Source organism: Tamandua tetradactyla, chromosome 15, assembly GCF_023851605.1.
Source record: "Tamandua tetradactyla isolate mTamTet1 chromosome 15, mTamTet1.pri, whole genome shotgun sequence".
Classification (NCBI taxonomy): Eukaryota; Metazoa; Chordata; class Mammalia; order Pilosa; family Myrmecophagidae; genus Tamandua; species Tamandua tetradactyla.
This window is the reverse complement of record NC_135341.1, coordinates 88,458,018-88,483,270: the sequence shown is the minus strand read 5'-3', so window position 1 is coordinate 88,483,270 and position 25,253 is coordinate 88,458,018. Positions and strand designations below refer to the sequence as shown.

General features: G+C 43.6%; 2 long non-coding RNA genes across 4 annotated transcripts in view; one reads left to right on the top strand and one right to left on the bottom strand.

Annotated features, from left to right (window-relative positions):
• LOC143657695 (uncharacterized) overlaps positions 1 to 5,500 on the bottom strand; it is a 31,019-nt gene extending 25,519 nt beyond the window's left edge. For 2 of the 3 annotated variants that reach the window (XR_013162952.1, XR_013162954.1), the window contains exon 1: positions 1,248 to 2,420. This is a non-coding gene — a long non-coding RNA (uncharacterized LOC143657695). Of the gene's footprint in view, positions 1 to 1,247; positions 2,421 to 5,255 lie in introns of those variants that run through there. The other variant, XR_013162953.1, reaches the window with a different exon arrangement.
• On the top strand, positions 1,749 to 24,555 carry LOC143657694 (uncharacterized). The gene is made up of 3 exons (XR_013162951.1): positions 1,749 to 1,916; positions 24,102 to 24,236; positions 24,345 to 24,555. It is a non-coding gene; the product is annotated as an uncharacterized LOC143657694 (long non-coding RNA).
• The last annotated feature ends 698 nt before the right edge of the window (positions 24,556 to 25,253 follow it).

Below are 25,253 nucleotides of genomic sequence, written 5' to 3'. Positions count from 1 at the left end.
CAGCAAACTAAGTTATGAACCCACGAGAAACAAGCTGGCTCAGAATGGGAGGCTCGGACTACCGAGTCGTCACCTAAAGCACTCGAGGTTTCCTAGAACAACCACAACACGGGGGCCAGCACTGGCCTAAGACTCCAAAAAATAAAAATGACCCATAACAGATGGGGTCTTGTTTCAACAAAGAACTGGAGGGTCCTGCAGGTGAGTATCTGGGGTGCACAGACCTGGCCTCGGAGTGGCCTCTCAAAGCTCGGGAGTCCGTGGTACGTGGGGAAAGCCACCTCCTGGGTCAGGCCCACGAGCGCCCTGAGCCCAGACGGCTGAAGGGACCTGCCTGCAGGACTTGGCCAAGAGGGGGGCAGATCCGACGCTAGAGTCCTGGCTCCCCGTGTCTGGACACTACCCGTCTGCTTCCTGGTTAAAGGCATAGCCCGTCATCCCCAAGGGTGCGTGTCTGTCGCTTCTTAAGGAATCCTGTGCGGGCATCGGAGGTGAGAAGCCTCACTTCTGAGTCTGAAGCAAGAACACAATCACAAAAGTAGCTTTCTTTCTTAAAAGATCCGTCATCAGCGCATTTAAGCAATAAGGGTTGTGAACCCCTCCGGGCCCTGAGCTGCGGCTACTTCGGACCCCAGTGGTTCCCGGAGTCACAGTTCCTGACACGGACTCACTGAGTCGGTGCTCAGCATTGCCGCAGCCACGCGTGGGGTGCTGGGTGCTGGAAAGCGTGGCACATGTGGGCTGTTCTTTCACGGGACTCTCAAAGCCACAGACATTTTTGGGACTTGCCTGCTGCTGCCCTCTCAGCTCTACTCAAAGGATGACAAATGCATTTACACGCCAGAAACTAGTCATAGACAGAAAAAGGCAAGACATTCAGCCAAATTACTTTCTCTCGGAAAATTACTTAATTATACGAAGCATGTGAGAAGTCCCCAAAGAACAACAGATATATTTTCTTAATCACCTATATATAAAAATAAAAGCAAATTAAGTTAGAAGAGAACAAATGCTTTTAGGTCACAGCACACAGCACGCTTAGCACAGGATAATGAGAAATTGTAGTAAAAGTATAGGTTTCTCTGCAGTTCTAAATCAGAGCTCAGGTTTGCAAATGACCCAGCTACCCTGTTTCTCATCTGTTGTGTCTTGCACCTTTGGTGTTTCAGCTTAATTAAATAGGCAATCTATTTCTCTGAGCTTTACTTCCCAACACCTAGTTTCTCAGGCCCCAGAAATCTGGTTACCTTTTTCATTGATTCACTGATCCAGTCAAGTGGCCAAATTCCAAGGTCCCTGCTAAGGTCTTAACAGTCTTACCGTTCGTGCTAAACGGGACACTTCTATTGCGGCATTTTCCTCCCAGAAATGCTTTCTCTCTTTCACTGTTTCCTGTTGTGAGCCGGTGACCCACCCAGAGCACACACCTCACACACCAGTCTGTCCTCACATCCGCGTTTTAGTTTAGGATTCTATCTCCTCTTCTTCCAAAAGCATTAAACTGCCTTACAACTTAAACATAATATAAAACGGAACAATTAGGATTAAAAGATACAAATGAAGCCAGAGGCAAGTGGATATTATTCCTTGCTGCAGGTGACAACGACAGCCAGGCATGGCGTTGAGCTCCAGGTTTTCTGCCAGCTAAAACACAAAGCAGGACATGTGGCGCCGCATTCTTCTCATTGTGTGACAAACAGAAGTGCACACGTTGTCTCTGCCATCTGCGCTACTTCCTGGAGCAAAACTCAAGCAGGCGTGTGTAAGATGAAACCTTGTATGTAGACGTGCACTAAGCAATGCATAACCTCAACTATGCGATTATAACGAACAAAGGGCCCCTTCCGACCAGGCTTTGTGAAAATACCAAGCAGGAGGCGGGAAGTCAAATCTAGCGACAGCCTTTTGGGAGGCAGGTAAGGCAAGGTGGTCCTCAGATCCCTGTTCCCAGCATCTAAATTAAGATGGGGATGACTTTAAATGCCAAGAGGGTGAACGAACATTTTTGTTAGAGGCTCTGCGTGCAGGGCTTCTCAGGTAACGCTGGCTGGGGCTGGTTAACCGTCCGCTGAGGATTTAACTAGCTTCCAAGAAGCCTGAGTCATGGGTCAGGCACCCGCGGAGGTGAGTCCGTCCTGTAGGACAGGCCTGCCAGGAAGGGTCCGTTCAGGCTCTCGAAAAGACGCGGTCATTCTTAACATGGAAAAGAACTTCCCCCTCACAGCTTTTTGTTTGTTTTACAAAGCCTAAATGATTTTTGGCTTTTTGTTTTGTTTTGCTTTGCTTTGTATTGTCATTGGTTATTCTCAACTATGGGAAAACCTCAATGTCATGCCTCTGGAAGATGAGATATTAAAAGCAAAACCAACCCAGAGTGAGTGAGCTGAAACATAACTACCTAAAGCCACTCTAACAGCTGGCTTAATCTTGACTTAAATATTGGTGAATACCCAAAAGATTATTTCATTTTATAATTAATGCTGATTGTTCCTTTATGCCCCAACCAGCTAATAGCCTACTTTTAAAGCTCATTTCTGACTGAAGTGGTAAAATGATCAATATAGAACCATGATGATGCTTCTCCTCTTATGTAGAATATGCACTCAGGTTTCCTCACTGTAGTTTCAAATTGAGTAGCTATCCATCAAAAAGGAGCAAATATTTGTATTGAGCCATCTGACTCTTTGTGTTTTGCTCTAAGATTTCATCTGTTAGATTTCTACTTCTGGCCACAATGCAGTAATTGGAACAAACTTGCTTTCCCATCATAAACAAGTAAAAATTCAGACAAAAGGTAGGTGTGCTGGGTTGAAGCTATTATGTGCCCCAGAAAAGCCATGTTCTTTAATCCTCTTTCAGTATTGCTGGATGGGAGCTTTTTATTATTTCCATGGAGATGTGACCCACCTAATCATGGGTGGTAACTTTTGATTAGACGGTTTCCATGGAGATGTGTCTCCACCCATTCAAGGTGGGGTTGCTTACTTGAGCCCTTTAAGAGGAAACCACTTCGGAAAAAGCCTCAGAACCAACTGAGCCCACACAGCCAGAGACCTTTGGAGATGAAGAAGGAAAATGAACCCAGGGGAGCTTCATGAAACAAGAAGCCTAGAGAGAAAGCTAGCAGATGTCACTATGTGTCCTCCCAGCTAAGAAAGAAACTCTGAACTACATTGGCCTTCTTGAACCAAGGTATCTTTCCTTATATGTCTTAAATTGAACATTTTTATAGGCTTGCCTTAATTTGGGCATTTTCATGGCCTTAGGAAGAGTAAACTTGCAACTTAATAAATTCCTCTTTTCTGGTATATTTTATTCCAGCAGCTTTGAAACTAGAACAGTAGGAAATATCTAATATTGGACAACTTGCAAGGAAGGGCCTTCATCCCCTGAGAGAGGAAAAAAAGGAGGAGCTCTAGGTCTCTTCTTTTGGACCACAGTGCAGAAAGGGAGACCCCAAACAGAGTTCAGTCCCGTCTCCCCAGTTCACAGTAAACATGAATTCTAGTGTCTGTACTCACTGTTTTATCCTGATAGCTAGATTTTCCCCATCACAAATGGTACTTAACGGGACTCTATATTCTTCAGATGGTGTGCCATGGTAGCGGAATTTAAACTTAATAAGGCTTTTAAATACAAGTAGGTATGAAATTGGAAAATCTATTAGTAATAGATCATTTTTTAAAAATAAAGCATTTAACCAGTTGAGCAGATACAAAAACAATGTTTTAAAAATCCTGCAAAAAAACCTTTTTTTTTAACAAACAAGGTGTCAAAACTTAGGAGAGTAGAAGTGAGAAGTAATCATGGTCCGTCATAGAGACCTTCTCAAACCACTGGTCAACAGCAACTGAACAATGAAGGTCTAGAGTCTTCCCATTAGAAGCAGAAGCAAGATGCAAATGCTCCCACTGTCTTTGCTACTTTGCATTATTCTAGGATCAACATGAAATACCCCACAGTAGGGGATTCATTAAGACATATATATATCTATAGCACTACATAACATAGCCATTAAAGTTGTGTTGCATGTAATTAAAGCAGAAACACCTGCATCATTATTTTTAAGGGCTTTACAGTATTAAATTTTAACGATGTACTATAATTTTTCCTATTAGTCTGCTATTGTTAGACATTTCTAAGACATGAAAAGCTACTGACAAACGAAAGAAAATACAGCACATTTTAACGATGGTTATTTCTTAGCGTAGTGCTCTGTAACTAAAATAAGCATGGATTACATTTATGATTATGATACCATTTAAGAACAGAGACAAATATATATGTGTTTATATGTCTCTGTAAACAGAGATAACTGTCAAATATTAATCAAGCTGGTACTATTACTTACCTCCTGGATTGGTGTCTGGGGAGAAGCTGGAGTGTTCTGTATTATTTGACTTGTTAGGGGCTCATGTGTTATTTTTGTAATCTTAAAAAAATCTACGAAAATAAATTCATTTACAGAACTACCATAAATAAAGTAAAAGAAGAACATTGACATATAGGGATAACCCTTAGCCAAATATGTTATATTGACATTTTAGAAGTATTAATAGCACAGATGACTTAATCATAAAAACACAAACACATCACTGGAAAATGGCAAAATAACATTAAAAGAAAGCAAAAGACACACAAGGCATTTGAAGAAGAAACACATATACCAAAAGCATATAAAATTGATCCATTACACAAATAATTAAAAAAATACAAATCAAAAGAATCTATTAACTTTTGCCAAAATGAGAATGATTTCACAAAAGATACATGTTGCTGAAATTGTTAATTTGAGAACAATGGTCTTAAAAACTACTATGAAAAAATACATTGGAACATTTTTCATGAAACCAACTTTTCATGAAACTATACATCGAACCTTTAATATTGTCCTACTATTGAAACAGAAATCCCACTCATAGGAACATATGCTAAAGAAGTTATGAGATGGCAACACAAATGTGCACGAAAACTAACACTCACAGCCTTGTGTGTAACGGAAATAACGTGCAGTCAACAGCGGGGCCCGGCCTGGTGGGGAAAACTGTACCGAAGTTGCAGCGTCCATGGGCGGCTTATACTAATGGTCATTTCTGGTGTTTCCTGAAATCTTGACTCTGTGGGATGTGCTTGCTACAAGTCCCATTTGTTCTCAGTTGTTCACAATTTCTGCTTTTCTAGGCAAGGCCAAGCGTGGCTGTTTTTTTTGTTTTGCTTTTTGTTTTGTTTCAGAGCTAATACTGGCGGCGCCTTACCGTGCGCCACGCTCGGGGCTGAGGGTTTCGCGTTCACGCTGCTGTTCCGGCATTGCCGGGCCTGTCCGGGGAGCTGACATCCGAACCTGGGGCTGCTGGGCCCGTCTCCTGTGTGGACTGGTCCTGGTTGGACGGCGGGCTTACGTGAGCCACCCCTTTTCTAGAAAAATCACGTTGTGGTAACATATATGGCACGAAATTTCGCACTGGAACCATCTTGAAGTGCATCTAAAGCTCAGCGCGTGGATAATACTCTCACGGTTGTGTGCACGCGCCAACGCCCACCTCCTAAACTGTTAACAGCTCAGGCAGACACTCCCCACCTTCCCTCCCCCAGGCCGCTTGGGCTCTAATCTACTTTCTGACTCTAGGAATTTGCTTATTACAGACAGTTCCTATGAATGGAAACCTACAATATTTGTTCTCCGTGTCCGGCTTATTTCAGTCATCGTGAGGACCCCAGCCAGGTGAGCATCAGTCAGGGCTGCTTTCCTTCGTAGGGCTGAACAGTATTGTGTTGAACGCACGTACCAGGTTGTGTACCCCTCCTTCTGCTGGTGGACACCTTTTGGCTATTGTGACCCATATATTGGTGTACACGCATCTGTTTGAGTTCCTGTTTCAGTCCTTTTGAGTTTATTCTTAGAAATAGGATTGTCAGGTCATAAGGGCCCTATGTTTAACTTCTTGAGAAACAGCCAAACTGCTTTCCCAAGTATGCTTTTCTTGCAGCTTATCTAATCTCTGCTAAAAATGGAATTTTCTCTCATATGAAGAGTGATGGCAGCTTCTCCAGCATTCGGGGCTTCTCCAGCATTCAGTGCTTCTCCAGCCTTGTCTGCTTGGCGTCCACCTGACCTGGCCCCCCAGCCTTAGTACAGGTGGGGTTAGGCTCTGACTCTGGTGAGAGTGAATGGTTTATTATTTCTGAACAATAGCCACTGTAAGATTTACAAATTAGATTAAGATGCAATACCATAAGAAAGGAAACATGGTTTTGATGGTGCGAATAGCAAACCGTACAAAGGCTTACTCATAAAATGAAATAAAAAGAGAATCATCGTGTTAACAGATCACCATGCCATACAAACTCTATCTAAATCTGTCTAAACTCTATCTAAAAAAGTTTTGGGGCCTCCAGCCCAAACAAACATGGCTTTCAGATCTGACAATTGGACAAGCCTTCATTAATCATGACTCAGAGAGTAAATATAAGTTACTACACAGAACACGCTTAAGGAGGAGTTCTCCTTGCATGTGCAAGATTGTGCAGTATTCACTAGAAGTGTGAGCTGCGCTGACTGAGACACTATTCCTGTACAAGAATGTGGTACTTACGTGAATCAGTGATTGACTCAGTGCTACCTTGGTCATCACCAACAAAATACGTGGTAACAGCCAACAGATTCAATTCTCTGGCATTTGAAAATATTTCTATTGACTATTATTCTAGTTTGCGAGCTGCTGGAATGCAATATACCAGAAACAGAATGGCTTTTAAAAAGGGGAATTTAATAAATTGCTAGTTTACAGGTCTAAGGCCAAGAAAATGTTCCAATTAAAACAAATCTATAGAAATGTCCAATCAAGGGTATCCAGGGAAAGATACCTTGGTTCAAGAAGGCCGATGAAGTTCAGGGTTTCTCTCTCAAGTGAGAAGCCACATGGCAAACACAGTCAGGGTTTCGCTCTTATCTGGAAAGGCACATGGCAAACATGGCATCATCTGCTAGCTTTCTCTCCTGGCTTCCTGTCTCATGAAGCTCCCTGGGAGGCATTTTCCTTCTTTATCTCTAAAGGTCGCTGGACTCTCTGCTTCTCGTAGCTATGTCATTCTCTGCTCTCTCAGAATCTCCTGGCTTGCTTTCTTGTTCTCTTTTATAGGGTTCCAGTAAACTAATCAAGACCTACCCAAGTGGGTGGAGATATGCCCCACCTAATCCAGCTTAACAACCACTCTTAATTAAATCGCATCTCCAGGGAGATGATCTGATTAGTTTAAAATATACAGTATTGAATAGGGATTATTCTGCCTTTATGAAATGGGATTTTGATTAAAACATGGCTTTTCTAGGGTCCGTACATCATTTCAAACCAGCACAACTGTTATTTGTTGTGCTGGAACCTAAACAGAATTCTACCACCTAACTAGAGTGCCCGTTCATTTCACATCAATCCTCCCTGCTCTGGGTTAGCCCCAGACAGACAGACAGGCTTGTTTCTCCTGCACTAATTTCTTTCATTAAACATCATGGCACCACTTCCCTCTCCAGTTGCTGCCCGTGTCTCTCTTCTGGTCACAGTTGCCAGCTCTTGCTGGCTGCATGTTCTAATTTGCTAGCTGCAGGAATGCAATACATGAAAAACAGAATAGCTTTTAAAAAAAAGAATTTAATAAGTTGCTAGTTTACAGTTCTAAGGCCAAGAAAATGTTCCAATTAAATCAAGTCTATAGAAATGTCCAATCTAAGGCATCCAGGGAAAGATACCTTGGTTCAAGAAGGCCGATGAAGTTCAGAGTTTCTCTCTCAAGTGGAAAGGCACATGGCAAACACAGAATTTCTCTGTCATTCTGGAAGGGGACCTGGTAAACACGGCGTTATCTGCTAGCTTCTTCTCCTGGCTTCCTGTTTCATGAAGCTCCCTAGGAGGCGTTTTCCTTCTTCATCTCCAAAGGTCGCTGGCTGGTGGACTCTCTGCTTATCATGGCTGTGTCATTCTCTGCTCTCTCTGAATCTCTCCTATTCTCTAAAATGTTTCCTGTTTTATAGGTTTCCAGTAAACAAATCCAGACCCACCTGAATGGGCAGAGACAGGTCTCCACCTAATCCAGTTTAACAACTACTCTTGATCACTCAAGGTTACAGCAAATCACATCAAGGTCACATCAAGATCACACCAAGATCACACCAAGATCACATCAAGGTCACATCAAGATCACACCAAGATTTGACTCTCTAAGTCACATCTCCAGGGAGATGATCTAATTACGACGTGGGTCACTTCCAGGGAGCCACTCAGAAGGCCAGGGGCGTTTGAAATTTGTGAGTTAGACCAGGGAAACTATTATTCATGTTACTAGGGAAATGTTAGCTATGCCTGGCTGCAGTATGTGCAATTTCAAATGATCTCCAGATTTCATTGGCGGCAGTGGAGGTGGGTGGGCGTTTCCCGGTGACTCTCACCTTAGGACTGGGGCCCACGGGGCAGCCGCTGCTGGGAACGGTACCCATGGCTCTGAGGGAGGGAGATGCTAGTCAAATGCCCCTGGCTTTCAGAGCAGCTCCCTGGAAGTGCCACACATTGTCCCTTCACATGCCCAACGCAAAACTCACTACGTGTCCACACCAGCCCCAACGGCCGCATGGCCCTAGCTCAGGCTTGGACAGCAGAAAACTGGGATATTGTGAACAGCACTTATAAGTACCACCCTTAAGTTCAGTACCCAAAGTTTGGTGCCCAGTGCTTTTGGACTCCTTGGATGGAGAGAATCTCTTAACCCTCAATAGTCCTGCTTATAAAACAGGCAGTGAGAAGTGCCTTGAGAATTGCAGGGCTCAGCATACATTCACTAGGAAAAGCTTTCCTTTAAGGAAGCAAGACGTGTTGATACAAGTACTAAGCTAGGAGTTGGTGTTTCTGTCTCAGCTTTAAGGTGATGCTGCTGTGGCCTCAGGCATGTTGTTTAACAAAACCGTCCCTCAAGAAGATAAGGAGACTTAATGGCTGATGGATGAAGGGGCACTTCTGAGCAGAGGAAGGAGGTGGCTGAGACAATGGTGGATTCTCCCCATTAGATGGAAGTCTGACCTGCTCTGTGACTGACACTAAAGGAGCAAAACCCTGCCATGCAAAGTGATTCCAATCCCATGTGACAGACTGCTTATGCCATAAAGAGTTATTGCATGTGAGCATGCTGTCATCTTTCTCTGCTGCGCACTGGTGGAAAAGAAGACCCACACGTTCAAATCAGGCTCTAAGTCTTCCCTGTGGTAGCAAAAGCATTATCGGGAAGTAGCTGCGTAATATTATATTTATCATGTATCCCCATGTGAATGTCTACATTTCCTAGTAAGAGTCTCAGGAGAGGAGAACTGTAGATACACTTCTACAGAGAGATTCTCACAGGCTGTGCTAGTGGGATGCTGGCAGAAGGCCTGGCCAGTAATAAGTTGCCGAGCTTTAAGCCAGCACAACTCCCAGATTCCCAGACCATAGCTGGGAATAGTTGAACAACTGTAAATTTTTAGTAAAGCATATAAAAATACAGGAATTATGTAGCATAAGGCCTTATACAATATATTTTCTGTTCTTTTTAAAAAACTATATAAGTAATTTATAAAGACTTTTTCCATGTAAAAATTTGAGCAATCAAGAAATATGCAGAATAAAACCTCAGCACATTTACCCCACCCCCACAGGTGGTAGTAACCACTAATTAAGTTCAGCAAGCATCATTTTATACACACACATATGTACAACTTTCTAAAAACTTTTTATTTACGCAGGTTAGATGAAAATCTAAATGTTAAATACAATACATATGTTCCCCTAGCCATGCGGCATGCAGAGGCATCCTCTGAAATGTGTCGAGCTTTACCAGGAAGAAATGCATCACCTCTGCTCTCATTCCAAAGTGCAAACCACCACATGACTCCATTTAGAGAAAAGAAAGGAAGGAAGGACTTCCTGGGCTAGAGGACATTCCTTTTCCCAAAAAAACCTCTTTATTCTGGACTAAGAAGTGTATGCTGAACATAATTAAAATTAGAACGGACATAAATGAAATAGAAAAACAGTTGGGAGAATGAACAACGCTAAAACTTCCTTTCTGAAAAAAAGTCCATAAAATTGACAAACCTTTGTCTAGTGTGGCAAAAATGTAAAAGACTAAAATCAGAAGTGAAAATGGTGATTATAATATCATGAACAATTGTACACTAACAAATTAGACAATATAGGTGAAATGTATAAATTCCTAGAAATTCACAAATTGCCTAAACTTATTCAAGAAGAAAAAGAAATCCTCAGTGTATCATAACAAATACAGATATTGTGTCGATAATCAAAATCATCTACCAAAAAAAAGTCTAGGACCAGAAGCCTTGCTGATGAATTCCACCAGGCATTTAAAGAATCAACACCATCCTTCTCAAACTCTTCCAAAGAATTCAAGACAAGGAAACACTTCCCAGTTCATTCTATGAGGCCAGCTACCAAAGCCGAGTAAAGAGAACACAAGAAAACTATAGACCAATTTCCCTTACGAATATAGATGCAAAAATCCTTAACAGAATACTAGCAAACCGAATCTAATAACACATGAAAAGATTATACACCATGACCAAGTGACTCCTGTCCCAGAAATGCAATGGGAGTGCAATATAAGAAAATAAATCAATGTAACAGACTACATAAATAGAACAAAAAAAAATCATTTGACCAATTTCATAATTATAGCACCCAGAAAACTAGGGATATATGGGAAATTCCACAAATGATAAAGGCCGTTTATGAAAAACCCACAGATCACATCATAGTCAATGATGAAAGACTGAAAGCTTTTCCCCTAAGATCAGAAACGCGACAAGCATGCCAGCTTTTACCAATGCTTTTCAATATTGTACTAGATGTTCTAGCCAGAGCAATTAGGCAAGAAAGAGAAATAAAAGGCATCCAAATTGGAATGAAAAAAGTAAAAATACTTCTATTTGAAAATGACAGGATCTTTTACATAGAAAATCCAAAGGAATTCACAAGGAACCTACTACATTCAGAAATGTGACGGAGTATAAGATCACTGCAAAAAAGTCCATTGTGTTTCTATATATTAGCAATGAACAATCTGAAAAGAAATAAGGAAGCAATTCCATTTACAATAGCATCTAAGAAAAACTAAAACATATAGGAAAAATGTTAACGAAGAAAGTGAAAAAACAAAACCCATTGAAAACTACAAAACATTACATGAAGAAGTAAAAGAGGATCTAAGTAAATGACACTCCACCCATTTTCATGGATTGAAAAACTCAATATTGCTAGAGGTCAACACTACCCAAAGTCATCTACAGATTTAATGCAATCCCAGTCAAAATTCCAGCAGCTTTTTCTTTTTCTTTCTTTCTTTCCTTCCTTCCTTCCTTCTCTCTCCCTCTCTTCCTCTCTCTCTCTCTTCCCAGCACCGGAATAGCCAATTATCATGTCCATGTGGAACTCCAAGGATTCCAGAATAGGCAAAATAATTTTGCAAAAGAAGAACAAAGGTGGAGGACTCAAATTTCCTGATTTCAAAATGTATACAAAACAGCGTGGTACTGCCATAAGGATAAACATGTAGATCAATGGACAGAACTGAAATTCCAGAATTTCACATCTATGACCAGTTGACTTTCCACAAGGGTGCTAAGTGTCTATATAATGAGGAGAAAATAGTGTCTTCACCATATATGTTGGGAAAACTAGATATCTAACTGCAAAAGAATGAAGTTGGACCCCTACTTCACACCATATACAAGAAAGAAATTATGAATGGATGGATTATGTATCTAAATATAAGAGATAAAACCATAATACTCTTAGAAGAGAAGAGAGGAGCAAATCCTCATGACCTGGAATTCAGCAACGGATTCTTAGATCACATCAGAAGCATGACAACCAAAGACTCAGTAGATAAATTTGACTTCATAACAATTACATTTTTTGTGCATCAAAGGACATTATCAAGAAAGTGAAAAAACAACCTACATAATGGGAATAAATAGTTGCCAACAATATGTCTGATAAGGGCTTATCTAGAATAAATAAAGAGATTTTACAATGCAGGACCAAAAAGACAAACTATCCAATTAAAAAATAGGCAAAGGGTCTGAACGGATGTTTTCCCAAAGAGGACATGCAAATGATCAACACACATATGAAAAGATGCTCAACATCATTGGCCATTAAGGAAATGCAAAGCAAAACCACACACCCATAGCATGGCTCATATTTGAAAAACAGAAAATAATAAGTGTAGGAGAGGATACTGAGAAGTTGGGACTCTCGTGCATCGTGGCAATGTAAACTGGTATAGCCCGTCTGAAAAGCAGTACGGTTGTTCCTCAAAAAGTGAGATATAATCTTACCATATGTCCCAGCACGTCCACTCCTAGGGACCAAAGAAACTGCAAACAGGGCCAGCCAGATACCTGCACACCAGTGTTCATAACAGCAGTGTTCACGATAGCCCAAAACATGGAAACCACCAAGTGTCTACCAACAGATGCAGAATAAACAAAATGTGTGCACAGACACAACGGACTATTATTTGACCATAAGAAGGAATGAGGGTTTGAGAACTGCCGCAAGTTGGATGAAACTTGAAAACAATTTGCTGAGTGAAAAAAGGAGGGCACATAAGGACAAATATGGTATGATGTCACTTACATGAAACAGCATGTAAGACAGAAAGATTAGAGGTTTCTGGGGATGAGGGGAGGGGAGGAGGGGGAGTTTCTGCTTGGTGGGGGCAGTGTTTGTAAATAACAATTCTAAAACAAAACTTTTCTTAAAAAAAAGAAAAAAATGCAAATGTTTAGTGACATTTAGCCATTTCTGTCATCATTTGCCCCACTGGCACCAGATATCCCATGCCTACCTTTTTCTTAGTCCTACACTCCATTTACCCACTCCCCAAAGAAAAAAGCCCCATGAGTCAATGCTTGACTCACCATTCTTTCCAGGAAGTCCACAATTGTATGCTCACAAACATCGAACCCAAAGTTTTATGCCAACTGCCCCCATGCACACTCCATATTTATGATAGAACAGTGTATAAAGCAAGATTCCTGCTGAGACGAGGTTGGGAGGGAAGACACATAAGGAGGCTGTTGGCACAGGTGGGACCCAGCAAGGCGGCGGTCTGAAATCCCTGGCCCTGGTACTGAGGATGTGCTGGTTTGGAGTCATGTGCCCTAGAAACAAACAAACAAACATGTCCTTAAACTTACCCACTCCTGTGAGTGGGATTCTTGTAGATGGGACCTGTGGATAAAGTTACTTCAGCTAAGGCACGGCCCAGGATGGGTCTTCATCCTAACACCAGGTCTTCCGGGGAAGGTCACAGGTAGGGGAGTAGCCAGGGTGGGCAGAGAGAGGCCAACAGCCAGCGGAACCCGGAAGAGAATGGAGAGGCCAGGAGGGGCTGCCATGTGCACTGCCACAAAATGGGGAGCCAGCCGGAACCCCAGCCTTTGGGAAGAAAGCAGCACCCCCACGACACCTTTATTTGGACTTCTAGACTGAAAACTGTGAACTGACAAATTTCCGCTGTTTGAGCCAACCCCTTGCATGCTCTTTGCGTTGGCAATAAGGAAACTAAAGCAGAGGTGTTTCCTTGGTTAGAACCTGATTCATCTTCAGCCCATTACTGGGCATAGCTTCTAGCTGCATCTCTCACTGCTTTATGTTTTCACTGCTCCTACTGTTACAAGGTCATCCATTCATTTTGAATATTATTTTAAAGGTTTCATTTTGTCTGTTTAATGAAAAAGATTCTTTCTGACAAAATGTGTGTGTTTATTGTAAACTCTGCTTTGTTGTATTAACTTCGTTTCCTTGGATATTCGTTCTCCTTTGGCTGGATTTGATTCCCTCCTTCCCACTGGCAGTTTTGCACAAGTAAGCAGTGATTTTGTGATGGATAAATACTTCTCGTCTGTGCAAGTGTTTTAGCGCATCCCGCTCTCCGGAGGGGCTCCAGGCAGGTCCGGCCAGAACTGCGACCATCGGCTTCCAGAGGGTCCGCAGGCCCGCGAGCCCCCGCACCCAGTCCCACCCTCTGCTCTCCGGAGCTGCGTGCCTGCTGCGGGCGGCAAACCCCATCTTCAACCATGGCGGAACGTGGGGCCGTCCACACGCTCTAAACTTGGAGCGATATTTCATTCATTTTCCTAAGAAGTGCATCAAAGACTCTAGTCTGAAAAGAACTGCCCCACGGTCCTGCCTACTTTTTTCTCTTTTTGGCACGGACAGGCACCGGGAATCGAACCCGGGCCTCCGGCATAGCAGGCGAGAGCTCTGCGCTGAGCCACCGTCGCACCCCACACCCCCTGCCTGCTTTTATATCCAGTTATTCTTGGTTTATAGCTCCTAGGAACTATTCTACTGCCATAGCAATATTCTCCTATGTATTTTTGGCTGCGGTTTCATGTTATTTATTTTTATCCATAGATCCAATCCTGTTTTCTCTTTCAGAAACTTGCTTGCTTGTGGCTTATGTTCCATCAGGCTTTTATAGATTAAAAACTAATCTTTCCTGCAATTTCATGGAATGTACTTGCTCAGTCTAGCACTTTGGAATCCTTGCTCACTGTCACCACCCCTCCTCACTTGTTAGTTTTTATTAGAAACCTTGTTTGTAAATCAGGTATATTTTGGAAAGGTATGCACATAAAGTTTTTGTAAACTGAATCATACTTTAAATATACTAGGGAAACTTAACTTTTAGATCTTGCAAACTGTACAATTAGGAGTCAAGTATAGATTCAATTTTTTTTAAATACAATTTCAATACCCATAGTATCCTTCTATGTTAATTTAGTTAAGTTTTGGTGTCAGGACAACTCTAACCTTATTGGTTTGACTTTGGAAATTTTCCATATTTGTTTTTCATTTCTGGAAACTTTTATCACATATAAGAAATTCATGGTCCTTGTAGATTCATTAGACCTTCACAGAAAAATTGATTTCACCGGATCTCATAATAGAAGATTTTGGCCATCATTTCAAGTTTTTCTATGTATTTATCTATCCAGACAAATGCTGATTTTTTGGCTTTTTCAAGTTAATATTAACTTTAAATGCAATTATTTCATCTAGCCATTCAAATTTCTTGCATAAAGCTGTTCATCATATTCTTTTATAAATTTTAATTGCTTCATTTTCTATAGTTATAGTGTCTTTGCTCATGTTCTCTAATTTTTCAATCAAACTCATAAAAAGAGGTCTTTTAATAATTATTTTCAGAGCACCAAGTTTAGGTTTTCAACACCTTCTTTTAAAGTTTTCTATCGCTGTAATTTCAACTTTTATATTTCATCATTTCTTTCTACTTTCCTTGAATTTATTTTAGTACAATTTGTCTGGAGTTGAAGATATTTTCCTAAGAAGTGCATCTAAGACTCAAAATTTTCAGTATTTCTCTTTGACCATTTCCCACAGGTTTTATGCTTTTTTATTGTCACCCAGTTTTAAACCATTAGAGAGCAGCTTGAAGGGAGCAGGGCTTGTGGTGCTGTGGTTGGTGTATTTGAATGTGCCTGGCCTGTGTTCCAGGCCCCCACAATGGTTATTATTTCATCTTTATCAGAGAAGTGTACATGGCTTCTGCTGTGCTTTTTAAATTGAGATTTTCTTTGGAATTTATTCACATTTTTATGACAACATCTTAGGTATTTAAAAATAAGGTGTGTGTTGGAAACAAACGATTCCTAAGAGTTTAGGAAAAAGTTATTGCGTGCTAATAATGGGCAGGAATCACAGAAATGAACCTTTATGTACATGCTCACGTCTAAAAGATTAAGATGACCCCATGGGAAATAATCTTAATTATTATGCTGTTAATACATTCCTATTATTAAGCATAATAGGAAGTCAGAGAGAAGACCTGAAAAGCTCTTTATTTTTGGTGATGTCATCATTTTAACCTCTATCTTCTTCAAAAAGATGTATAAAGGGTTATTGTGGCTTTTAATTTCACTTTTTAGTTGTTGTTATCGCATCTCAGGATGTGAAAGCATTCCTGTTCTTATTTATTACCATATCTCCTAGGTCAGGTGAGACAGGTGAGACAGGTGAGACAGGAGATATCAAAAAAGTGGATACTTTTGACAAAGGAGACAGAATTGATCCAAATTTAGGAGATCAAATATAATTTATGTGATCAAGTGACATCTCTTCAAAAACTATTTGCAGCATTTGATAGCACATAACTTATAGTCAAACATTTCCCAAAAAATGGAATAAAAAAGACGTTACAATGGGTAGGCGATAATATTTCACCCAAAAATATAGTCATATCGACAGGTAAAGATCCAATAAAAGGGGAAGTCACTTGCATTAAAGAACCCAGAGGAGTTGCCCCATTTCCTGAGGCTGCAGGGGTCCTGGGCAGAAATGGGGTCTCCCAATTAACGCCACATCCCCAGCCTCGCGAGGTGACATTCCAGCCTCAAAGTCACTCTCACCTAGTTCCCAATCACTAGGGAACAGCTGTGTGGGTTGCAGCCCCTTCTCCAGGCAGCCGTTCATCCCAGGTCCGGCGCTGGACACAGCATTACCTGGACGGGCCTCACCCAGGCCTGCCGTCCAGGCACCAGGCGGGCAGGACGACGGCCACCCTGTGAAAGGTCCCTGGCACCGAGCGCCATGTCCCGGCTGCAGCCAGCCCTGGGGCAGCCTCGGGGCACCTCGTCTGGTTTACGGGGGCAGAAGGTTCCCTGGGGGAAGCTTTCCGCCCCCGTTAGGTCTGCTGTTCTGACCCCAGAGCCTGCGCTCCCAACATGCCACAGGGGTTTTGCGAATGAGGATGACCTTTCTCTTTGTGCTGCTGGGTTCCTCCAGAACCCAGCAGGGCCGCCAGACCCGCCGGCGCACAGTCCGGACCTCCAGCCGCTGGCACCCACCCGGCTCCGTAGACCAAGTCCCTGCACCCACAACCTGAGGTTTTCTGGAAGACCCCCCAACTCCTGACTCAGAGAGACTCCTGGCCGCCACCCCGTTATTCCGCCCGATGTGTCTGAACCCGAATGGACACGAATCTGAGACCCACTGAGGCCTTCCTTACAAAACATGGACTGTATTTAATCTCCTGGAAAATTAGCAAAGAAAACACGCAGTAAGTAACAACCCTATTTGATAAGCATCAGTGGAAATGTACACAGAGCGGGGAGCTGAGAGCATACAAAGCAGGGATTCATCTGTGGAACGGGCGGATGCCATAAACCAGGGGAGGCGGGGCTGAGTTTACAGGCAGTAGCACGTCCCCCTGAGTAAGTTACAGCTGTGTATTCATTCTGGAACTTTTACTACTTTCACCCATAAATACAATTAATGGGCTGAATTTATTTTCAAGGCACAAAGCAGAGTTATAACTTATCTTAAAAGTTTTTCAGCAGAGAAGCACATAAAACAGCTTCAAAGGAAATTCTTTGGGGCTGGCTTATTCGAGAATTTAACCAACATCTTCACTTTTCTTTTGGCGATTGTGGCGCACAAGCAGAGTTTCCTCTCAGGATGTGGCCCATTTTCAAAGCAATAGACAGAAACCAAACGTCCAATTACTGTTCTCCTTTACTTTATCATTCCTGTCTTTTCCCCAAAATCTGAATTTGACTTACACACAGAGCTTTTTTAAAGCAGCTTGCCATCATGAATAAAACATACTTATCAGTAACCATAGGCCGTGGAAAGTTACTTAAATTGGTTTTTAATTATCTTAAAGTATATCATTAAAAGGAAACATTCACAGAAGTGTACTCGAAGTCCATGGAATTTTCCAAGTCCATTTAAAACCCGGGACTCAACAAGGTGTCTAACTGGCAATGACTTTATATTCCAGTGGATTTCCTTTTAAATGAGAGAAAACAGTGATTTATTTTTTCAGTGATTGGAAAGCTAAGAATACATGGGAAGGCATTTCGTCCCCACTCAGTCTCTCTTTCCCAGCACACGTTCCCTTCCTCTCAGTCACACACCCTCAGGTCCACTCCTTGTCCCGTCAGGAGGGGATAGCGCGGGTGGGCGGGGGTCGTTGGGGGAGGGGGTAGGAGCGTGCACGCAGGTGCGCACCCGGGGCTGACACACCCACACAAAGCCACACGGCCGTGAGTTACTGTCACCACCTCCTGAAAGCTTCCTGCGCTGGGCAGGGTGGCCCAAGCACTCCTAATTACAGAGCAAGCGGTAGTGATCACGAAACAATTCTGCAACTTCTGCAGCCTTAAGGAACATGCATGTTTTCCTATCTGATGCTCATGTAGAGAATGAACACACCAGCGGGATGGGATAGCTCACACCTGGGCCTCACGGAGAGAGTGGAAACACCGGCAGGGTGGGGTAGGTCACACCTGGGCCCAGGATCAAGGCCGCTCAGCGTGGACCGTCACTCTTCCCGGCAGCGTCCACGCGCACATGCTCACATTTCACCAAACTGTTGGAACAAGAAAGTAATCAAGGTATTTTGGGGACCATCTAATGATAAAATTCTGAGTCCAGAGCGTGGAGTTTGCTAACAGGCGCTGCCTAGAAGATGAGGTCGTTCCGTGGCCCCACGCTTAGAGAGGACGCGTTACCTTCTGGGTTTTCATGGGAGGAAAGTTTAATTTGGAAAGTGACACTGACAGACGCTTATCACATGACAGCGTACAACTCTTCTTTCATATGTTACCTCCTTTAAATCTTCACAACAACTCTATGAAACAGCTTCACAAGTCCATCCTCCAGAGGAACAGAGCTCAGAGTGGGGCAGTTTTTTACCATCTTTTGTACCTGGCTCACGTCAGCGCCAGAACCGCTCATTCGGGGGCAGCCTCCTTCCACTGCCCTTTGTAGGCGACAGGGAAGTCGGAAGAGGGATGAAGGTAAATAAAATACCACCCTGCCTGGTTTTGTTTTGCATTACAGCTGGGACAGTTCACAGATACAATAAAACTACAACTGTTATCACAAACAAAAGACAATAAATTCAGCCAATACTTGGAGGAACCAGGTCCATCACAGGTAAAAGCGAAACTTAACTCTATACATGTCATTCATTTCGGTACCTTTTTCGAGCACTGATTTGCATAGCACTCTGTTAAATGTTGGTGAAATAAAGGCGAACAGTGCACGGTCCCCATGCTCACTGAACTCACGGGCGGTCAGGAAGTAACGTAAATGCAAAAGACCCGCCGCACGGGAAAACCCACACGTGCTGCAAGCTCTCTGTGACCTGAGAAAGAGGAAGACCTCTCCCGTGGCTCAGCCCTCGCGTGGCCCCTGCCCTGGACCCACCCATGGCTAGCAGACAGTAGGGCCTCATGGCAGATCCTGTGGTCAGAGGGGGTGACAACCTCCTCTCCAAGCTTGTGGATGGATCTGAGGTCTGGAGAACAGGGAAGGATGGACAAGAGAGGCCGGCGATGAGCTCCGCCTTCATAAACTCAACCTTGGGTGTCAGTCTGCAGTGAGATGGAGAATGCACTGGGATCAAATCCGGATTTACTCTACCCCAGTCTAACCCAGGAAGCGCGATACTCCCAGATCCACACTGCAGAGAAACCCCAGAGACTCCGTGCCCCACATCCAAGTGTTGGGGAATAACATTTGGTTTCCTTGAAATATAAACGTGGCAGCTTCTCGCTCATGCATAAACCCTGGCAGCTTCATGATGTGACTCCTGGCAAACGCCCCCCCTTCACTAGCCTCTGCGTACCCCAGAGCATCACGAAGATAAGGGTTTATGCTGAAAGCTGCCACATTTATGTTTCAAGAAAACCAAGTGTAGTGCTGGACACCGTAGCTCTAGGAGGGCACCTGGCTGCCATGTGGTCTGCGTGCCTCCCGGCCCCTCCTCTCCGTGCCGCCCCGACCAACCGTTCCTTTCCTGTCCCGGTGGTCTCCATGCAGCCCAGGCATCCGCAGCTTCAGTAAGCCTGTCCTGACTCCTTCAAAGGTACAGCTGTGTCTACATGATTTCACCCACTTCTTACTCAGAATATATTAATGACATTGAGGAATCCGTAATGGACAAGACAAACAACTACTGCCCATTTTGTTGTATTATACTAGAAATAAACAATATAATTGAAAGTGCACTTGCTCTAAAGGAGGAGGATACACGGCTTTCCCCAGCCAGGGCCCTCTGTCAGAGGGACGTGGAGGCTTCTCAGGTGAAGCTCTGCACACCTGCAGAGACAGGTGAGGGTGGGGCTGTGCATGGGAGCTGAGACTGCCACCTCGCTGGACTGTTTTTTCTGGGACCAACTCCCAGGGGCGGTGAATCCTGAAAGCACAGCACGGAGGAAGGACACGTTGAGCTGTGTTCATCAACTGCCCTGGGCGCAATGGAGTGTGGGGACCCCCGGTAGCCGCCGGGGCCCAAGTGCAGCATGGGCACAGTGGACACTGCACCATGGCCTGGGAGACAGCGGCTGACGCCACAGCAAACAACTTCATCACACGGTGAAGACACAGGCGAGTCTCCTAAAGAATCCCAGAAACTGTGGGAGGAAACGGTGGAAGCAGTTGATTGTTACATCCAAGTCTATGGAAATGTATGAATACTGAGGATGCTGTTTAATCACTGAGCATATGTGTTTCTAGATGTACATACATGCAAAATGTTTCTTGTGGTCTTGCTCCATGTAGAGTTGCAATTCTGAGCCTCATGAGCTACATGATTAGTAGTTATTAAACGTATAATACTCAGCGGCTGGCAAGAGGATCGAGATAAATCTAAATAACCTGGGGAGGTTTGTCACACCTTCCCTAGCCCCTCCCAGCAGTGCCCACCCCGGGATTCCAATGGGCTCTCTCCCTGCCCCTCGAGAACGTGGGAGGGGTATGACTGATTCTGTAAAGCCCCCGGATGGTTCCCATCATGCCTTCCAACTCGCTGAATTAAGACCTGCCCTAATTGCCCTCTGATGTCATTCACAGGCTTTGGCTAAAGCCACAGAGTAACTTAGAATTGATGCCATCAGTGAGCACCTAAAGGAAAGGGGACTTGAGTGTGATGTTTCCAATTTCAAGTTAACAGAAAATCCAATTTAAAATGCCTTGAAATAAAAGGGTATTTACTGCCAGACATAAAAGTAAACTATAAGATGGGGGCTCCGCCCCGCCGCCATCCGGGGCACAGGTGCCCATCCTCTTGGGCTGGGCCCCGCATGGTTTCCAGGTGGCCGTGACATCTCCAGGCACCACATGCAAACCTGAAGTCATCTAGAGGAAGAAAGTGTTTCTTCTTGTACTCTTCTTCTTAAAAGTAGTGAGAAAAGCTTTCAACAAACCCTCAGTTCACCTTAACGCTTCATTGCAGACTTGTACCCCAAGCCCAGCCCCACCACCGCAAAGGAGAGGGTCCCCCATGTCTGGCACAACCAGTATGTGCATGGGGCCACTGGGGAGCCACTGCCTGGGACACTGGCCTAATTTCTGCAGGGTAGCCCTGAGCCCTGGACATTTTGTGTTCCCTGCGTGGTCCTGTGTGCATCAGAGCTATGCGAAATCACGATTTCCCTCCGGGACCGAGGACTGGAAGGTGCCAAGCACCTGCCCTCACAGAGGAAGTGATTAGAGAAATCAGGGTTGTGTTAAGAAAGAAGAAGAAAATTATACCACAAAAAGCCAGCAGGATTCTGTGCTGTTCCTGCAAAGAGATGTGACAGAGAGATAATCAATTGCTGTTTTTTTTTTTCAAAGGATAATAGGATCTTTTTCATTTAGACATAAGTTTTTACCATTTTTCACACCTGAAAGAACAAACATCTTAAAATGACCAGCCTCCTCTATGAAGCCACCTTCCAATGTAAAATATTGTACTCATCCCTCCTCCAAAATAAAATCAGACTGAAATCTTTGAGATAACTTTGATATCTGCTTCTGGCAATTCTAGTGATGACATCATGGCGAACATTTTGTTGACTCCTTGAGAAGACCAAGTTTTCTTTTCACTCTGTCATTCCAAGGAAGACAGATGCGATAAAGGATGCCAAGCGGAAGGAGAGGAGAAGGGCCTTGACCTCCCAGGACTAGAGGGGGAAGGTTTAAACTCTAGATTGAGCGAAGGTAGTTTATCTCCCTTTGGAAACTTCCCCAGAACTATTTCTTCAAATGTTTCTTTTCCTGTACAAGCAGTATGGAAAGTTGAGTCTGCATAAGGCATTGGATTTTCTCTCCACACCTCAGTGTACTTTCCCTTCTCTCTGCCTTTTCTTACATTACAGTGAAAAGCTCGGGATATGTGAGCTCTGGGGGATGGCTTGGAGGACATGGGTGAAGAGACTGTCTCCCACCCGATTTCAGAAGCAGTGCTGACGCCGCCGACACAAGCTGAAACGTCCTCCCGGCTCCGTGTGATTTAGTCGGCTACTAGAGCTAAGGCTTGGCAATGGAGTGTGGAGCCCGAGTCACCATTCCATGGCCGGCCCGGAGCTCTGAGCGCACTTCTCACACGACAGGCACTCGCAGGAAGAGGGGAAGTGAAGTGGCAGTCAGGGCAGAAATGTGTTCCAGCCATTTTGGAGTCTCTTCTATCCAACAAAATTCATGCCCCTACTTAGGTTAGAGGCTAAAGAAGAGAATAAAAGAGGGGTGTTCTAGTCTGCTAGCTGCCAGAATGCAATACACCAGAAACAGAATGGCTTTTAAAAGGGGAATTTAATAAGTTGCTAGTTTACAGTTCCAAGGCCGAGAAAATGTCCCAATTAAACAAGTCTATAGAAATGTCCAATTTAAGGCATCCAGGGAAAGATACCTTGGTTGAAGAAGGCCGATGAAGTTCAGGGTTCCTCTCTCGAGTGAGAAGGCACATGGCGAACACAGTCAGGTTCTGACTGGAAGGGCACATGGAGAGCACGGCATCATCTGCTAGCTTTCTCTCCTGGCTTCTGGATTCATGAAGACCCACCCAAATGGGTAGAGAGATGTCATCACCTAATCCAGCTTAACAACCACTCTTGATTAAATCACATCTCCAGGGAGATGATCTGATTACAGTTTCAAACATACAGTATTGAATAGGGATTATTCTTCCTTTATGAAATGCGATTTAGATTAAAACATGGCTTTTCTAAGGGACATACATCCTTTCCAACCAGCACAATGGGGAAGGAGAGCAATACATTTTTCAGGATAAATATTGGAGTGCTCGCTGGCTTTGGAAGCAGGGAGACATGATTTCAGGTCTTGGATCTAGCAGAGTCAGTATGTGATCTTGGGCCAGTTGCTTAAAATTTCTAAGCTTTAGCTGCCTAAACCATAAAATAGGGACCGTATGAGTAACCTTGTGGGGTTCAAATGGGGATTAATGTAGATCAGTGGTTCTCAAGCTCATCAGAGCCAACTGCAGGCGTTGTTGAAACACTGATTGTCGGGCACCTCCATTAGAGTTGTGGGGCGGGCAGGACGTGTGCGCTGCCCGAGTGCCCAGGACGCGTGGGTGCTGCCGGCCTGGAGTGACACCTGGAGAACCCTGATGAAGACTGCAAGGAAGTTATGGAACACACTCTTTGGGAAATTGTAAGCCGGCAGCAATGCATTTTAGCTGTGTTTAAAGTACATATTTTTTTTACTTATTCTCAATGCAAAAAAGTATGTTTATAGAGTTTTTAAAATGAAGCAGCTATTACATCATCTCCAGTTCTGACTGAGAGCTTTCCCTGGCATTAGCCAATTATCTTTCGTAATGCAATTAGACTCCGTGTCAGGACGTGTAAGAGGCTCCAGTGGTATGAGCATTCTCCTCTTACTGTTTATCTGCCCGGGTATGAGTGGGATGCTTAACTCGTACCTAGAAGATCCTTAACCTGTTTCCACACACAAATTCTTTTTGTATGAGAAATCTGAGCTTTCACTAAGTTCTCAGGCCGCGGTAGGCTGTTAAACAGCTGTGCCCTGCAGAGCCTCCCTCGCGAGACACCTGGTCACTGGGAAGGATCCGGGAAGCCTTAGCTTTGCCCAAACTGGACTGTGAAAGAACCGTCTCACCTTGGCTGCTCAGGCGTAACACATCCTCCTCTTCATCAGGGCCGAGTGAATTGCTCCTCTAGGTTACTAAGTTCCGAAGGCACGTAGAACCACTTTCATCTCATGTGCTCCCCATAGCTTTGCTGCAGCCAGTTCACAGACGCAGAGATGAAGGCTGGACAAAGTCTCATTCACTGGTCAGTTACACAGCCGAGGCTAGAACGCGGTTCTCCTGAAGCCAAGGTCTGCATTCAGTGTGTGCTCAGAGCCAAGGTATTTAAAGCTTTAAAAATCAGAACTAAGATTTGGGCTCTAAGAGCCTTTTTGTTTTTCACTTAACAGTTTCATTAAAATTGAAAAAATAATATATATCTATTCCAGGGAATCAGAATTACAGAAAAACAAGAAAAAAAGTAAAATTCTTCCCAAGCCAACCCACCCACAGATGACCACTACGACATCTTGCTGCACAAACCCTCCATGCCCCTCCCTACATGCTTTGGGCAAACCAAAACCCTCACACCTTTGATGCCAGTTCCACTTATCAATGTATCATGACCATCTTTCTATGTTAATAAATGCCCTTTTTTTTATAACTGCATAGTGGTTCATTGTTTGAAAACACTATAATTTGCTTCACCAACTGTTAGGTGATTTCCAACTTTTGCTTTTTCAAAGATCACTTCAGTGAACATTCTTGGAGCTCAATCCTTCCCACATCCTTAGTTTTGTCCTTGGCAAAAATTCCCCAAGGTGGAATTTCTACATTAAAGAGCATGAGCATTTTAAGGCTTTAAATATATATTTCCAAGTTGACCTCTAGAAAGGTTGTACTAACTTTATGCTGAACTTCAACTTCCCATTATTATTATTACTTCCCATTATTTATTTGGGTACTGGTGAATTTTCCCTGACCAAAGTACGTTGTGTTCTGCACCCCCACAAAAGAAGCCTTATGTAACTCAGTAACAGTGCCTCAGCTTATATTCCCAGAAACAAAATGTGAGGACCATGGGAACTAAATTGGTAGAGTTCTTTCCTTTAACCCTGTTAGGTCTCAAAGATCCCCCAATACCTTCTACTCCCCATTTCCTTCGATAACAACCAAGCATTAAAATGGGCCATGCATTCTTCTAAGCCCCATAATAACCCTCTAAGGGGGAATGCTATCGTCATCCCCTTTGTACAGATGAGGAAATGAAGGTCCACCTTTGCCCAGCATCTCATGGGAAATGGCAGAGTGGAGATATGAACTCAGATGGTCTCCCCAGAAAGAAAAAAGGAGCGATG